The following is a 15,887-nucleotide window of genomic DNA, read 5'->3' as shown; positions in this document are numbered from 1 at the left end:
GGTTGACATTATCCATGGCCTTATTAGGAGTGTAACTGTGCGGAACTATTCTTCCCATGCCCGGGTAAATTGACTTGTCGTGTCATTAAAAACTCGCGTCAGTAATAAAACTTTTTTGTGTTTCAACCCTAGAGCGAATTTCACTGTACCTAGCTGTTAAAATTCTCCTTTTAAAGACTTGCCCTGAGAATAATTGTGGGAGGAATATATCCCTTCGCCCTGATCAAGAATATAATAAGACAAAATCGAGTATGACAGTTAATTACTTAGACAGACGATGGGATAACCGTAACCCACATTTTTATTTCTGGTTTTAAAGGAACATCTCCGACTTCGTAAATACATTTTTTACAAGGTGTTTAGAGCACTTAGAATTATTTAATTTGCCCTAACTTCAGTTAAAAAGAGTTTATTTTTAAGAATATAGATTATTATTGAATTACTTGTGAATCGTCCATTGTCCGTCGTACGAGTGTGTGAGCCAAGATGGCGGCCGGACGCGCCCCACCTCGTCTCTATGCGCTGTCAAGTCCTAGGTGGTGTTGCCAGTGGCAACATGCTCCCCCCCATTGAAAGCTTGTCTTTCAAGGAGTTCCAGAGCGCAGATTCTTGACACGGATCTTCTAATAACTCCGCCTTTAGTGCGTACGTCGACGACTCTGCAGATACCATCTGAGCCAGGGTGTAGTGTAATGATCCGTCCCAAAAGCCACTTCATGGGCGGTAGTTGATCGTCCATGATAAGTACTAAATCTCCAATTTTAACGTTGGGTTTGTCCACCTTCCACTTGACACGCTGTTGTAGCGTCGAGAGATAGTCTTTTGTCCAACGGGACCAAAAGTGCTGTCGTAGGCGCTCGATCAGCTGGTAGCGGGTGATGCTGACTCGCTCAGTGACAGGTGAAGATAGTGAGGTCAGCGGTCGACCCACGAGGAAGTGCCCAGGGGTAATAGGAAGAAGATCAGAAGGATCGGCTGACATTGCAGTTAGAGGTCGCGAGTTCATAACTGCTTCAATTTGTGAAAATAGGGTATACAACTCTTCAAAGGTCAAACTGGTGTTCCCAGCGATGCGTTTAAGGTGGAATTTGGCCGATTTCACGCCCGATTCCCAAATCCCGCCGAAATGTGGTGCGTACGCAGGTGAGAACTTAAAGGTTATGCCTTCATTGCACGCGAAGCTGCCAACTGGCACTTTACTAGATTGAAGCAGCCTGTTCAGTTCGTTATTTGCGCCTACGAAGTTTTTTCCGTTATCGCAGTAAATAATGTTAGGTTTGCCTCGCCTAGAGATGAATCTGCGAAGACATAGGATGAACGCGTTTGTGCTTAAGTCGCTAACAACCTCTAAGTGCACGGCCTTTGTAGAAAAACAAACAAATATACATAAATAGCATTTCGATGATTTGGCTCCTCTGCCTTTTCTATTCATAATCAGAAATGGACCGGCGAAGTCCGTACCACAAATTTCAAATGGTAGTGTCGGAGTCACCCGAGGTTGTGGCAGATTTCCCATTAATGGGGACACAGCCTTACATTGAAATCTTTGACAGGTAATACATTTCCTTACAGTTGAATTAGCTAATGTCATACCACCAATTGGCCAAAATTTATCGCGGATAGAATTAAGTAGTAGTTGAGGACCACAATGTAAAAGGCGGTTATGCTCTTTTACAAATAAAAGTTTTGTGAAAGTATGTTTACGATCCAGCAAAATTGGGTATTTTTTGTCGTAAGGACAATGAGTTGCGTTTCCTATCCTACCGCCGACGCGTAGGATACCTTTATCCAAGAATGGATTGAGTGAAAGTATAGAGGACTTTTGATTTAAACATTTATCTGTTTCAAGTGAGGTTATGTCCTTGGCAAAGGATTCCCTTTGAGACACTTGAGCTAGCAAGAGAAGAGAGTTATTTAATTCTGAGCAAGTAAGTTCACCATCCACTTTTACAGAAGTTTTTTTTATGTTATTGATGAATCTTAATACATAGGCAACTACCCTTTGTAGTCTGTAAAGTTTGGAATATTTTTCAAACTGTATGATTGGATTGAGTCCAATCTGAGTAGTTAGTGCGGTTTTAGTTTCAGGTAGAACTTCAGGAGAATATTTATATGCTGGCCACTCATTCTCAGGTTTCATCAGGAATGCAGGGCCATGCCACCAGAAATCGTTGTTCGAAAGAAGTTGAGGTTGAATGCCCCTTGATGCCATATCAGCTGGATTGTGTGCCGAACGCACATGGCGCCATGCATTTTTATCAGTCAAGTCACGGATTTCATCGATTCGGTTACATACATAAGTTTTAAGTGTTTTGGGTTCAGTGTGCAACCACCCTAAAATGATTGTAGAGTCAGTCCAGAAGACAGAACGAGAGATTTTTAATTTTAGAGCCTCTAAAACCTTTGTGTGCAAGCGAGCACCAAGTAAAGCTCCCAGTAGTTCTAAACGAGGTATGGTTTCTAATTTTAATGGGGCTACTTTCGTTTTAGCGCAGAGAAGATTAACAGAAATATCACCGGACTCATTGATAGATTTTAAATAAATGCATGCAGCATAAGCATCCTGCGATGCATCCGTGAAGCAGTGAACTTCTATATTAGTAGGGGAGCTACAGAGAATATGCCTTGGTACATAAACATTGGAAAAGTGCTTAGTATTGTTGTGGAACTCAGTCCAGGACTTTTCTATGTCTTCTGGGACAGCATCATCCCAGTCAGTCTTTAGCAGCCACAGCTTCTGTAATATTATTTTATGAAATATGGTACAAGCTGAAAGAAGGCCCAATGGGTCAAATATTTTGCAAGAGTTAGACAAAATAGAGCGTTTAGTAATTTTAGTAATGATATCATTATTGACAGAGAATTGCAGCGTGTCAGTCTTAGGTGCCCATTTAAGTCCCAGCACAGAGGACTCCTTGCAGAAGTCTTGAGTTTGTGTAGTAGTAGTAATTTCGTCAAAAATGCCTGGACAATTGGTGCGAAATTTGCGAAGAGGAAAGCAACCTTCAGAAAGTTTTTGGATAACACCTTGAATGGTTGTTTTAAGTTCCGATTTTGAATCTGATCCCGTACTTAGATCATCTACATAAAAATGATGTTTTAATGTATTTGCAACAACCTGATCTTGACACTCTGCAGCTAGTTGTTTAAGGCACCTGGTGCTCAGGTAAGGGGCAGCAGCTGTTCCATAAGTAACAGTATTTAGCTGTAAGACTTTAAGTGGTTCGGTTTCACTATCTCTCCAAAGAATCAGTTGTAAGTGACGCTGAGACTCATGAATAAGGACTTGCCTGTACATCTTTTCTATGTCACCTGTGACTACAAAAGCATACTTACGGAATCTAAGTAATATAGAGAATAAGTCATCTTGTACAACAGGTCCAACCATTTGAATGTCATTAAGAGATATTTGAGACGTGGTTTTACAAGAAGCATCAAATACCACTCTTAAAGGTGTAGTCTCACTGCCTTCACGGAACACCGCATGATGAGGTATGAAATATCCAAATAAGGGACAGTTTATCTGTGTCAAATGCCCTAGCCTCTCATACTCCTTGATAAATGCAGCATATTCATCCATTTTATTACATTTAGTTAATTTCCTTTCAAGATTGAGAAAACGCCTCTTGGCGATGTGATAAGATTCGCCTAGAGCATCCTCGGGGGCCTCCCGAAGAGGTAGCTTGACACAAAACCGGCCATCATTTAGTCGAACAGTATTTTCAATAAAGTGGTTTTCACAATATTCTTCATCTTTACTAAGCTGTTGTATAGCAGGAGTGGATGGAATATCTTCCACTTCCCAGAATTTAGTAAGAGATTCTCGAATTTCCCTAGAAAAGTTGCAACGAGTAGCAGTGGTAGATTTTTGACCTGTAGGACCAGACACAAGCCAACCTAATTTAGATTCCTGGAGAATTGGTTTATTTTTTCCCAATTTTATTTGATTGAAACCGACAAGTTCCCAAAAGACATCTGCTCCTAACAAAATATGAATGTCAGAAGGACGGTAGAAGCTAGGATCTGCTAGCTTTACAGAGACAGGAAGATTGAGCTGAGAAGTGTTAACTTCTACACTCGGCAGTTGACCAGTGATCTCCGGAATGACCAGACAAGAAACATTTGTTGTGAAAGAGTTGACTCGAGACTTCAGTTTAACATCACAAATTTTAGTAGTTTTACTCAAGCTATTATTGATTCCAGATATGGCAATTGGATCTGTATAAGAACACACAAGATTAATTTTCTTTGAATGTTTTCACATATGAAAGAAGACTGGCTTCCTACATCCAGAAGAGCCTTGACGAGGTAAGTTTTATTTGTCCTTGTATCAATTAAATCTACTTCAGCAGTGCAAAGAAGAACCTGTCCTGTCATGACAGCAGAGAGGGAGACTGAATGAGATTGAGTGGTATGACCAGGACTAGTAAGAATAGATGCAACATCAGGAGATGATGTGTGGTGTGCTGAAATATGAGCAGGAGCAGCTGCTTGAGATACTGGTCCTGACGTAAGATTTCCATTAGAGGTACCCGCAGGTGGGTGATCACTGTCACCAAGATGTGATTGTTTGTGCAATAGTAGATTATGCCTTTTGTTGCAAAATTTGCAAGTATTATGCTTGCAGCTTGAAGAATGATGGCCAGGGCGGAGACAATTTTGACACAAATTATGTTTTGAAACCAATTGGAATCTAGCTTCCAGGGACAATGCTTTGAATTTATCACATTTGTACACTAGATGATTTTGCATACACACTACACAGTTTCTGCCATCAGTCGAGGTTAAAAATGATTTTACATATTTATTACTATTTTCTTTGAAATTACCCTGAGAGTACTTTTCGGGTTTAGATGCTTCAGTTTTACTGAATTGCACAGTCTCTAAGACATCTGCACGGTTACGCAGAAAGGTATAAAATTCTTCCAGAGTCGGAGAGGTTTTTAAGTTTCTTTGTTCCTCCCATCTTCGACTTGTAGCATTATCCAGCTTGGATGCCATTAAATAAATGATAAGAGTATCCCAGTGGGATGTGGGCTCATCCAAAGCATTTAAAGCCCGAAGATTTTTTGAATAGTAGTCTATCATAAATCGAAGCGATTTATGTGATTCTTTGCTCATGCTTTCAAAGTTAAACAATGCCTTTAAGTGGTTATTTATTAATATCCTGCTATTATCATAGCGCTCACATAAAAGTTTCCATGCTAGATGGTAGTTGTTTGAAGTGAACTCAAGCGACTTTATGATATTAGCTGCTCCGGCCTCAAGCGATGACCGTAGATAGTGAAACTTGTTTATCTCAGGTATGGTATCATTCTTATTTATAAGAGAGTCAAAGGTGTCTTTAAACTCCATCCATTTGATATAGCTTCCATCAAAGGATGGCAATTGTATAGTAGGCAGTTTTATATTGCAGTTTACATTGTTAGCACCCGCTGTTGAGGAGGAACTTTGTTCTATTTCAGGAGTATTTCCAGACACGAATTGATCAAGAAGGCATTGAGCCCCAGAAATTAGAGTACAGAAGTTGTTTTCAATCGATTCATGTTCATTCAAAGCTTCCTCAACTTCAGGTGTCGCGATTTCAATTTTAGTTTTTAATTCGTCAAACTGATTAAATAATTCACGAAATCTTGTCAATTTTAATTCAAGTTCGCCGGTCGCTTGTTTAGTAAAGGACGCATTGTCAATTCCCTTTAAATTATCTAAGTATTTGGTAAAGATTGTAACTCTAGCCTTAATAGAACCGCGTTGCTGTATTAACGTTTTTAAGTCTGCCATAATGGCAAGAATTCAGCAAAGTATTTATATGAAACTTTCGAAGTAAGCACACGCGAAACGTTTTATCACAAAGAATAATTTTTCACTGAACAGGCCGCACCAAATAAATCAAAAGATCCAACCTTAAAAAATCCGTAAGGCACGGCAAAATGGCGCCGGCTCAGCAAACAGCTGTTCGCGTGCAATTAGGGTCATGCGAGGTCACGCGCAGGTTCTCGCGTAGTGTCGAGTAGTAGGTACCAACCACGTTCCGGCGAGATCTTCGACTCTACAGCCAAATGGCGCCTGGAATGTTTTAATTTAAGATGCTAAGCAGAGTGCAGAAGCGAAGTAAAGGTGCACGAAGAGAGATTGGAATTACGTGCTCAAACGCCACAAGTATAGGTTAGGTTAATTTATTTCAGTTTCAGTTTTATGACAGCATTTTATGAATTTTTAGACTATGAATGGGATAGATTAGTATGAGGTTAGATTAAGTAGAATTAGTTAGTCTATAGTAAGTTTCCAAGTAGAATAAGCACACGTATAGTTACTATAATAATAATATGATAATATGGCGTTTGTTGGGCAGTTATAAAGATAGAAAAGTAGGTTCTATAAAGAAGTTTTCGAGTAGGCAAATTAGGGTTTACGATAAACCTAGGACTTCGAACTATTTAAGTACAAGTATTGTATTTTAAGTAGAAAGTATTATCTAGTCTAGTATATCTCACTCCATAAAAGAAAGTTGAGAGTAAAGAGAGTTCAAGATGCTGACATCAAGAGTAAGTAGGAGTAGGAAGCACACCGTTGCGGCAGCGGCGTGTAAAAGATTAGAGACTTAGTACAAAAGGAAGCAGTCATGAACACACGCCTTCAGTGCTAGTATATTTACAGTAAAACCAAAACTGGGCGTACTTCCCTTTAGAGCGCGACCAAAAGACAACACAGGCCTTCGTGTCACCACATAAACTGTAGCCAGCTTGTCCCGCGTTGATTTCACAGCAAGAAAAATCCAGTTGCTGCAGTCGCCGCCATTACGCCGAGGCACAGGATAAAGAGCGCGCCCGCGCCGCGTGTTTATCTTGATGTCAATCCTTTCGCATCTTGATCGCGTCGAGGTCACCAAAATGTTTAGAGCACTTAGAATTATTTAATTTGCCCTAACTTCAGTTAAAAAGAGTTTATTTTTAAGAATATAGATTATTATTGAATTACTTGTGAATCGTCCATTGTCCGTCGTACGAGTGTGTGAGCCAAGATGGCGGCCGGACGCGCCCCACCTCGTCTCTATGCGCTGTCAAGTCCTAGGTGGTGTTGCCAGTGGCAACACAAGGCATTAAATACGGTTTGTAACAGTATATAAAGTACGTATGAAGACACGCTAGTTCTAAGGGCCTGGTAAAGGGTTAATTATATTATTTTACCCCACTGCCCACTGCTGGGTTATTGCCACACTATCCTTATTCAGTATTCATTAGCATCGAGATAAAGCTGATAGCGTGCTTCGAGGGCCGTTTAACGCAATGGAGTCCAGAGCGAGCCAATTCCAAGTATTTACAACGAGATATCCTGTGTCCTAGTTGCTTCCCTGCCAAATAGTAGCATGCAGCCCGAAAAATGTAGGAGGCATATTTGGTAAAGTATGACTCATTACACCATTTACCTCTCATATTTTGTTTTTGAAGGTTGACTGGTAGAGATCTCTTAAAGCTTAAAGGCATAAGTCCGCCTTTGTACAAGTATCTCAAAGTTTGTCAATTGTATTTTGTTTATTTTCTTTTGTACAACAGTTTACACAATATATATTACTAGGTTTTGCCCGCGGCTTCGCCCGCGTGGAATTCAGTTATCGCGCGCTGTTCCTTTGGGAACTGTCCATTTTCCGGGATAAAAAGTAGCCTATGTCACTCTCTGGCTCATACACTATCTCTATGCCCAAAAATCACGTCGATCCGTCGCTCCGTTTCGACGTGAAAGACGGACAAACATACAAACACACACTTTCGCATTTATAATGTTAGTATAGATGTATGATACATATATAAGGTACTTACAATACAATCATAATCTCAATAAAAGTCTACAATACCTAAGGATTCTATTTCTATCTATCCATCACAGAAAAAGGAACATTATCCTAAAACGCTAACATGGGCTGCCAAACAGCCCATTGCCAATGCGGTACAAAACGGTCTACCAAAAGACTCACTCATATTAAATGATATAATAACGGATAACTCACGTCTTAAACCGAGTTTAGCTCGACATGTTTCGGGGTATTTCGTTAGCCCTTCCTCTCAGGAGCACGCGATTCTCAGGAGCAGAGCGGTGGCGCGTAGTGTGCGTGTTGCGGCAGCCGCCGAGGCGCGTGCTCCTGAGAGGAAGGGCTACGAAATAGCCCGAAACATGTCTAGCTAAACTCGGTTTAAGACGTGAGTTATCCGTTATTATATCATTTAATACGGTCTACCAAAGTTTAAAAACCTCCGTACTGGCTTCGTAGTGCAGTGATCTGGACCGCGGCCAGGCGCCGCAATCCGGCCGGAAGTAATTGCTCAGTAATGATTGCTCGGATTCATATCATACCTAACTTAGACTAAGCTAATTTACATAGGTATTGTAAATACAAACTGAAATATAGATGGTCAACATGGTTGACCATCAGTGGTAGCGTATAGCACGCGGTACGGATTTACCGAGGACCTGGTTCGATTCCAGTGATGGTCTTAATTTTCTGTTTTTTCTGTGCATCTATATTTCAGTTTGTATTTTCAATTTCGTTTTACGGGATGACCGTAAAAGTAAAAAATTGGATTGGAAATAAAAAATACAAAAAGATTCCAAAAAAACCAATCAAATGGTATTGTATTGTACCTACAGAGGCGCGTCTCTAGCCCCTGTACACCCGTGTGCAACGGTGTCATAATACAGGCGCAGGTTCATTGAAACTGCCGAGGCCGGCGCCCCTAACACCCGCTGGGCCGTGTGCAAAGCACAGCCACCTCTGGGTACCTACGATCTAATGTACCATGCGCAGCGTAGGACGTCCACCAACGAGATGGACGGATGACCTGGTTAAAGCGCGGTTCACGGTGGATGCAGGCCGCTGCAACTGAAGCCACTGGGGTCTATGGGGGAGGCCTATATCCAACAGTGGATGTGTTATGGCTGATATGATGATGATGTATACTGCGGGGACTGTAGCTAAGTATGAGCTTGGTAATTGGAATCTTCGCGCGTGGCTTTTAAACTTAATCTTGTTTGTCTTATTTCTGTTATAATAATACTTTACAAAGACATAGATCCATCGCAAGCAATCTGCGCTCCGCACGTATACCGCTGACAATCGTCTTTTAAAATCTAATTCTAGGAGTCACACATTATAAAAAATACTATCATTATACATAATAAAGTAAATCTAACCTGCCAGTGGTCAGTGTTAACCACCTGCCAGCGGTATACAGCCTAGTCCTACATACAGTACTACATACCTAAGGTTACAGTGAACAGTCAGTGCTTCATCACTCTTACAATAAAGTACTTTCTAGCGTTCGCCCTGGAGGCCGATATTTGTAATTTGTAGAAATAAGATCGCGTTCAAGTATTTTGAATTAGACATATTTGTTCATTATGGTGGTTTATTTATAAAGGGACACATTAAAAATGCACTTTATCTTAACAATAACTTATTTTCTCACTAGAACAGCAGCACGAGAAAATACCATACAGTCTTGAAAGATAAAGTTCTTAATTTATTCGTTGAACCTAATAATTTCAAGCAATTTAAATAAACTCTTAACAAGCAAAAAACAGATCGCATAATTTCGTCCCGAATGAAAAGTAAAGTAGGTACTTTGCAATTAAATAAGCAATTAAAAAATGGCAGCAGCTCAGTCATGACAATAACAATTAAGAAGCGTCGTTAGATAGCGGGTCAGATTACCTAAATCTATGCAAATGCGGGAGACTGTAATGGGGTAATTTCGAGTTGAACCTGGCAACCCGGGATTGGCGGGAAGCCGAATGTCATAGACAAGTTTTTCACTGGCCATAATGGCGGAAGGGTTTTCAGGAATGTTGTTACGGAGCTCCGATTCCGTTTCCGTTAAGTCGGAACTTCCGTTTGATATTAAACATCCATTTCGGTTCCGGTTTCCGTTCCTTTTGAAACGGAAGTTATATCGTATGTCAAGTTTACCGCGGCGACTGGACATGAGCGGCGTAAATCAAAAGCAAAGAGAAGGCAAAATTATGCATCGTTTCTGACACTCGCGATCACAATCTAATGAGAGTTTTTGTATGCGAAAAACTATCATTTTATTGTGATTGCAAGTGTTAGAAACGTTACGCAATAGACCCTCAGGTTTAGTAGACCTATCCTTAACATCTCGTCCACCTCACTCAGGCTCCGATTCTGGTTCTAGTTTCGTTTTTGGCTCCGCTTCCGTTTCTGGTTCCGCTAAACGAAATTGAAAACATCTGTTCCACTTTCCGGTTCCGATAAAACATACGTTACATCCCTGAGTTTTTGGTCTTTAAGTAAGTAGGTATTAGAATATTTTAATTGGAAATAAATGAATATAGACTACTTAGTCATTTTTATCGAAAGTTTATACAGACTACTTTTTAATGACTGTAAATGTATTGATTTTCGACATGTATATGCACAAATAGGTACGACTGATTTGATTGATTTGATGAAATACGACTTGTAAGATTTGACCTGAAACAATAAACAAATTAATAAAACTGCATTTGCACTGATTAATTCAATATTTTTATCTGCAATGTGACATGCAATAAATGAATTATACGTAATTTAACCTCTTTCTTTCACAAGGTAAGATTGATGAGGGTTTCAGGCGAAATATCGCTAGATGGTGTTAGTATCTTAAGTCTCGCCCGCACACACACACGCACTGGTCACAGACTCGCTTGTTATTGGTTCATCTAGTTATTTTTCATCACACTTGCTCGTAAACAGTGTTGTAACATGCAGGCTACCTTGGTTGCAACCCCCAAAATAAAACCCTCGACCTTAATGTGCTTGTCATAAACCTGTTGGTCAAAAAGTCATTGCGCGTATAAATTTTCTTGTCATGAAGCCCAAGTTCGGTAAATGAGTCAATGCCCGTACTGATGGTGCTTCGCGCGCTGCTGCAGGACCAGCACACGCACGCTGCGGCGCATGCTGCGGGAGGGGGAGAGGGAGGGCGGCGCTGCCAAGAGCGCAGCCTAAGGTATTGGCAATATTTGGGAGAATTATATTTTTTCTTTTACAAATGTAAAATTTTACTCGCAAATGTGATGAAAAACATTGTATGTCGCACGGGCGGTACTAGAATTACGAACATCGGCTCATTAAAGCCCTTAGTCTTCGACTTTGGGCTTCTAATAGACTCTCTTTCGTAATTCCTTATTTACCGCCCTTAAGGCACAATCTACTATAAAACTCCCATCAATGCTTCCGCGTTGCCCCTGACAAGACCCATTAGACAAATTGCCGCGCAATTTAAATTATTAGCAGGCTGCGCACCGTAAATTCAAAAACTACCCTTAATTCATTTCCATACGCGTTAAACTACCTCAAATATTTCCACATCTTACGTTTCCGTGCACGTATCTCGAATTCACACCCAAGTTCATACATAAATTGTATGAAACACTAGTCCCTTATTCATATAGGAACTTGCTCGGTAAATCACATACGAATAAAATGCCCGCAAAAGGAAGTTAGTTTAGTAAAGTGTAGTTTGCGAAGTTTCTCTAATTTGTTACTTTGTGCCGCTTTGGAGGAACACACCTTTTTTCTTTGCTACTAGTTTTTGAAGACTTATGGTTATTTGTAGGAAAAAAGTTAGACGATGCCATAGTGGAGGCAGTAAACATTGCGGCGCTGGATCGACCAATTGTAACTTCTTTGCCCCGCGGGCCGGTAATGTAATGCTACTGGCAAGATTTTACAGGCATTGTTTAAACGCACTACGTCATCCTCGAGCATGTAAAGTACAATTCAATAGAATCTGACAATTTTCTACATATTAAGACACCCTATCGTGGGCAACTTGATTATATATGTCCCTGTTGTTGCAATTATCATCTAAAAGAATCAAAAAAAGAATAATAGTCACATCACAAAGCCTTAGGCAGCCCGTTTATATTAGTAGGCTGGAAGGTCTACAGGATTGTCAGATTTTCTATGAATTGGAGTTTAGTTATGTCAACGTAAATAAACCTTCTTTTACTCCAGAGAAAAATACTACGGGGACGAGAAAGTTCAGATAACCCTACAATCATAGCTACCGGATACCCTAATACGGCACGAGACGTGGCTTGTGTCTCCAGCTTTACAAACGATTGTTCCAATTTCAACGTACACATTTTGCTTTAAATAGAAAGTTTTCATCGCAGAAGAAGCGTTTTCGCAAAGCCGCTCGCGTAATAAAGGACAAATCGTCTCGGATTACACTCGATGGACGCGCAGCTTTTATTAAGTGCTGTACCTAACATAGTATCAACTATCGAATATAATTTAATTGGGTATAGAACGAACGGTAACGGTGGTTGTGGTTCGTTAGTCTAACAACTGGTAGCATGGTGTACGGTTTGTGTCACTCGAAGATGAGCTCTGGTTGAGTTCGAAAACGCGTCAGTGTAGTGTGTGGTGTGGTGATAGATGGGTGTGTGATTTGTGTGTGTTCTTACAGTGTGGAGGTGGAGGAACTGCATGAACACACATATTTTGCATAATAGCTATCGTAAGGTCGCGGTGAGCAAGGAAATTCTTTTAGTTCATTGATATGGACTTCCGCAAAAGTAACGCCTGATTAAATATTTTTTTTTTTTAGTACAAGCTTTAATAATTATTATTACGATAGTCACTCGAGACACGCTCGACATGTTGCAAATTAAACCTTGGTTCCTTTTCAAGGCGAGCTCGAACGGAAAGCCAACTATGAACCCCGCATTACTGACTGTGTAAAACGTGCCGCGAGACGGGCGCAGGCTGAAAATCAGCGCCGCCGGTTGTCGACCGGCAGCATGTGAATGCTGAGCTTGAGCCTATTGCCACATATTTGTAACGTGTCTGTTGTTTTTTATTTTTGTATTTTGTTATGTTCATTGTATTTTTTTTTAATGTGGCAAAAAATGTCTTTTTTTTTAACCTAACTCTTGCATGGCATGGCTAATATTAGTAGGACTGTTAGTAAACAATGGCTTAAGATGGATGGATTTAACTTTAACATGAATTTAGGATAAATTTAGACAGATATTTTATGAAGTTTGTTTGGCAATTTAGTTTATTGCTTTTTATTTTATGTTTTTTCTGTGCATAGTTTAAGAGCTAACCAATTTTGGATGCATCTTTTTGATACTCAATTAGACAATTCTAAAAAGTTATTGTTGAAATAGCAATGGTAGTAGATATATTTTTTGATAGTACCTATTATGATGTTTTACAGTAAAATTTGGTTAGGTAGTGCGGACGTCTTATAGGTACAATAAAATTTAACATATATTGTGTAAGACAGTCGGCACGCACCCTTAGAGCTTTATCGATATCGATAAAGTTCTACCCCATCCCTCAATTTGTAAGTAGATTTACGTATACGTGTTGCACCACGTTGAGTTGTACTTACATTTTATTTCATTCATTCTCTCAAGTCACCGTTCGAGACAAATTAATAGCGGTGATTATTAAATCATTATTATATTCCTGGGTTTAAATTCATACCATATTTACAAATCGCAGTTTAATTAAGTCTAAATTAAAATGATATATTATTTTCACTTAATCAAATTATTGATCTAAGAGTGCGAAATATTAAGGGACTGTTTCACCATCCATTGATTAGTGTTAACTGGCGGTTAGGTGTGATGCAGTCTCTATTTGTTTTGTTCGAATAGACGGAGACGGCATCACATTTAACCGTCGGTTAACGCTAATCAATGGATGGTGAAACAGCCCCTTAATATACTAAAAGACGTCGAATATGTTGAACTATAATTACTTTGCTCACCCGCGACCATATGGTAGCTATGCTATGCGACCAATGTATCTTCATGCAGCTTCTTCTTCTCTACACTGTAAGAACACACCCACCGCGTTTCGAACTCAACAATACTTCATCCTCAAAGAAATACAACCATTCACCAGATGTTGGACTAACGAAGCAAAACTAACAATTGAATTTGTCATTGTAAATCCCCGAGTGGCTACTTAATTTTTCACAAACAAACTACCCACAACATTTTTACAAACTTTAAGCACCAATTAATTTTCCTACTAGCAATAGGTACCTACTTTAATATTGTAATATCATTTGATTGCTTTACTACATAATAATGGTTTAATCTATTCGAGTTTTATTTTTAGAGGTAGGTATACTCCGTTTGATTTAAGGTTTGAATTAACGGTCAAATTTAAATCACTTTCTCGGTAATTCGAACACAAATGGACTAAAATACCTATACCTACATGTATAAATTAAGTAGCGGTAGTTATGTTTTTATATTTAGATAATTTAACCGTGTGCAAATTTTTACCGTTATATTTCAAATATCTTAAAAAAAATGGACTATATTTTTTTGACAAATCGTGGAGAAAAGTGACAAACACGGTGCGCGCGGTGGTAACGGAGTCCTTGTCCGATTGTATGCAGGTGATGGGAGCTATGTCTATTTTGAACATGAAACTACCATGAGACTCACACATATAAAATGAAAGTTAATCCGGATAACTCACGACTTAAATCGAGTTTAGCTCGACATGTTTTGGGCTAATTCGTAGCCATCCCTAGGATTCCTCGATGGAGGCGTGAGTTGTCCGGATTAACTTTCATTTAATATCTTAATGTACTATTTTAAGGTAGTTCTTACTTTTTCCATGTGACATAGGCCCTTTTACACCCCAGCCGTGTTTCTAATAAAGCAAAACATGTACAGTTTTTCGTGGAAAATATGGAAAGCCATGAGCCCGGCCAAGACGGCAGTAATGTAAATAATAACGCGCGGTGGCTCCTTACACCATGCTGCTGTGTTAGCGAGGACATGATGACTTGGAAGTCAATGCAATCAAAAGCTACGAATAAATAATAAGTCAGAAGCGTAACGTTATTTTTTTTTTTTTTTCTCGTATACCTATCTAATTTAATGTTCAATATATAAATATAATAGGTTAAGATCTGGCTTAATAGCCAATGTTTTTTGTACGCCAACTGGCAAAACATAGTGCAAACACGAAAAAATGTAAACATCTCTGTATTTATGCGGCCATCACCTATGTTTCACAAATAAAACACTTTTGACTTTGACTTTTTGACTTTAACTCAGAACAAATTCCACACAAAAAGTGGCCATAGTTTAAACCAAAACGATTTATGATTCAAATACGAATCATTTTCGAGGTTGCAAATAGACGTGCTTGTTGACGGGTTATAAAGTAGGGATTGGATTGCGCGTGAGATGCAATGTCAATGCACGACAGATGACGCGCAGAACACGCTTTTAAGCCCCGGCTACTAGGACACGCAAGGCTATTTTTCTAGCGCAGATACAGTTCCTGACTTATTATTTATTCTAAGCTAATCAACGTTGAAAACCCCCGACATTGTCATTTAATTTTAAAAGTTCAATATCTCATAAATGGACGAATCGATTTTAATGAAACATAGCTAAGAACCACAACAAGGAAAACGCTTACGCGCATAAAAAAACGCATCATAATTTGGTAAATCCGTTTGACAGCAACGATGCCACAGACAGACACATACATACAGACATTGGCGTCAAACTTAGAGGTATAATACCAATGGAGTGGCTCTAGTAACCAATAGTTGAGGTAATGCTAACCAATCAAAAATGACCCGACAATGCGTACATTTTGCTTAGGAGCAGGGAGCAGGGCAAATTTATACGGTACCTACCCTCGGTACCCGACGACTCATACTTTGGTCGAAATTTAAAATTGAGTTGATAAGTTTGGTGTAGTACCTACCAGTGTTTTTTTAATGTTATTTTCGTTTTCTAGAGTATAAAGTACTTTACATAAAACCCTTGTTTTTAAACATGTTTTTTAAATATGAAACTAACGTGAGACTCACTCATATTAAATTGATATTGTA

At 39.4% G+C, this 15,887-nt stretch overlaps 1 protein-coding gene across 1 annotated transcript in view; it reads right to left on the bottom strand.

Annotated features, from left to right (window-relative positions):
- Positions 1–15,887, bottom strand: part of LOC141435630 (calcitonin gene-related peptide type 1 receptor-like) — a 133,034-nt gene that overhangs the window by 41,091 nt on the left and 76,056 nt on the right. The window lies entirely within an intron of this gene.

The sequence above is a fragment of the Choristoneura fumiferana genome, chromosome Z (assembly GCF_025370935.1).
Source record: "Choristoneura fumiferana chromosome Z, NRCan_CFum_1, whole genome shotgun sequence".
In the NCBI taxonomy this organism is placed as follows: domain Eukaryota; kingdom Metazoa; phylum Arthropoda; class Insecta; order Lepidoptera; family Tortricidae; genus Choristoneura; species Choristoneura fumiferana.
This window is presented reverse-complemented; position numbering and strand designations above follow the sequence as displayed.